The sequence below is a fragment of the Xiphophorus maculatus genome, chromosome 22 (assembly GCF_002775205.1).
Source record: "Xiphophorus maculatus strain JP 163 A chromosome 22, X_maculatus-5.0-male, whole genome shotgun sequence".
In the NCBI taxonomy this organism is placed as follows: Eukaryota; Metazoa; Chordata; class Actinopteri; order Cyprinodontiformes; family Poeciliidae; genus Xiphophorus; species Xiphophorus maculatus.
In genome coordinates this window covers 19647463-19650143 of record NC_036464.1, presented here as the reverse complement: position 1 = coordinate 19650143, position 2681 = coordinate 19647463, and positions in this window count along the sequence as shown.

The following is a 2681-nucleotide window of genomic DNA, read 5'->3' as shown; positions in this document are numbered from 1 at the left end:
CATTTGTTTTGACATTTGGCATGCTGACTTTCTTGTTTTCTTTCCATCTCTTTCTAGTGGGTTCTGCATACACCCTCTCTTGGAAGAGAACAAGCACCAAGGCTGATGTATCAATATTATCTTTGTGTGTGTGTGCGCAGAGGTTTTGGTATTTTCTCCTCATGTGAATGCAAACACAGAGAAGGAAAGGGGTTGGAGAGGGCTTAGAGCCAATCAGGGTCTGCTTTGGATTTGTTTTTATTGCCTTCATATGGGTTTGATAGCGGTCTGGTGCGATTGTTGGTCCAGGGACTGTGCAGACTGACCTCAGAGACAGAACTGCGAGCCAAGTGGAGATCTGACCCACCATGCAGTGGTCACAGATGAGGGCTTTGTATGAATAAGCACAGTGGTGTTGTGAGTGGTGTTTACCACATTAATTTTGGACAAAGATTACAAAGCGAACTTCATGAGAACTACGGAGATCTTGCATAAATGCCAAAAAAAATAAAAATTAAACTAAAAATGTTGGATTACATGTGAAATCAAAGTGATGAAACAATATATTCTTTTTTTATTTTTCTTTGTTTTACTCTGTCATTGGTTATGTTTATGGATTTTGTAATGGGTCAGCTCTAAAAAGGGGAAGTCAAACCTCAACTTCTTCTTTGACCGTTGGCTGGAAAAAAAACGAGGATTTTTTTTTTCCTGTCGTTTCAATGGTTCGTTTCCCCCTTTTCACATTTGACTTGCAGAGCATGTCTCGAATAACCAGTGGGTGTTTATTCTGCCTTCTCTTTTTCCATTTTCATCCTCCATATGTTTTTTAGAACTGCTTTCCAGTGATGGTCAGAATCTCATGCATGACAAATTATGAACTGTATTTAGGCACAATTCCTTGACTTTTATATGGATCCGGTTGACAAATCTGTGTTTAGACTTGGACACAGACAAAAGGAGATAAGATAAGATAAGATAAGTAGTACTGCCACCTTCTGGTTCCCTCTCAAAGTTGCATTTTTAATGGTCCAAGCCTGTTGCAGATAGTTTGAGCAGATGTTAAACTCAAAGATTCCTTGTTGTTTGTTTCCCCTTGGCAGCTGCGCGCATTCCCGACTTATTTAATCAAAAGTTTCACGACATTTACAGATTACAGTAGACGTACAGAACATTGGACTCTGCTGTGATGTTTGCTTGTCAGTGAGGTAATTACTACACACCTGCCAAAACCTGAGTTCATAACAGTCATGCTGGGCACGGCTGCATTAGCTCACTTCCTTTGGGCTGTGATGTGGACTGACAGTTTCTCTATGGGTCCAAAATGATGTAAATGCTTGAAAGGTGTGTACTTCACACCATATGAGTGCAGTGTTGTCGTTATCCAAATGAAACAAAGGACTGAGAGTACCTTAACTCATAAAATAAGTGCAAGCCGTTTCCCATCTGAAAAATTAAGCCCTGTTCGAATATACACTTTGTCATAGATTTATTAGGCTACACTTCACTTATCCCTGACTAGCAAAGTCAGAAGTGCCTCTACAGTAGAAGTACTTTAATTACTTGTGGAAATTATTCATCAAGAGACCTTCCTCAGACATTTTGGTCCATATTGACGTGATGGCGTCATGCACTTAATTCTGATCTGTCTGTAATGCAAATGTCCCGTGTCGACAAAGCCCAAAGAAATTCTTAAGATCTGTTGACTGCGGAGATCACTGCTGCACTACAGTGAACTCATTGTTACGTTCAACAAAGAGGTTTGACAAGGTCTTCATACACAACAGGATTGAGATATGCTTTTATCTTCTTTATGACAAGTTCATAATGTGTATTTGTATTCATACACATATATTTGGGTTTGTTTTTTTGGAACAAAGGCCAGCCATTTTCACAGAGACCTCCTCAGCCTGAAGGAAATGTGGTGATGTCGCTCTGACAAATGTGCTTTTCAGTGTCAATACAGTAGGACCATGTTGCTTAGCAGGCTCACAGGACAATCTACATGGTGTGCATCACCAGTGCCAGCACCACTGCCCCTGCTGGTGTCAGTAGTGCTGGTCAGAGCAGTTTGAAAGGGTCATTGAAAGGGAATGAGTTAAGCAAGTTTTCAAAACAAACCTTTGGTCGCATGGAGAACAAATGAAAAATTGCAGTTAGTTTTATCGTTAAAACATTCTCTACAGAGAATATAATACTAAAATTGAACATTACACTTCCTCTGTGATATGATCATTCATATGCTATTGCTTTTTCAAGGTATATCTTTGGGATTTTAAGGGTGTTGCCATCAATATTCCTAAAGAACACTTTTACTTATAGCTTTTTTTTTTTTTAAATTTTGCATTGTACCATCTGTAAACCTTTTTAAAATATCAGAATTTGTTCCTGACTCTTTGTTTCAGCTTTGGTTGTTTGCCGTCTGTAATACCAACTGCAGCCTTGTAGCCTTTGTCTACTGTATTCAGTTACTTTTTTACCACTTTTATTTATATAATTTTATTTATTTTGTTGTTATTCTTTAATACCACTACATTGAGTTTCAGAATTGCATTGTTTGGCACATAACATCTAACATATTCTATATGGGTGCAAAAAGTTTTATCTCAAATTCAAGACATTGGATGCAACTAAAACTAAGGTTTGTGGGTAAAAAAAACAACCATTTGATTCAACAGTTTGCATATTATACTGGATAATATAAT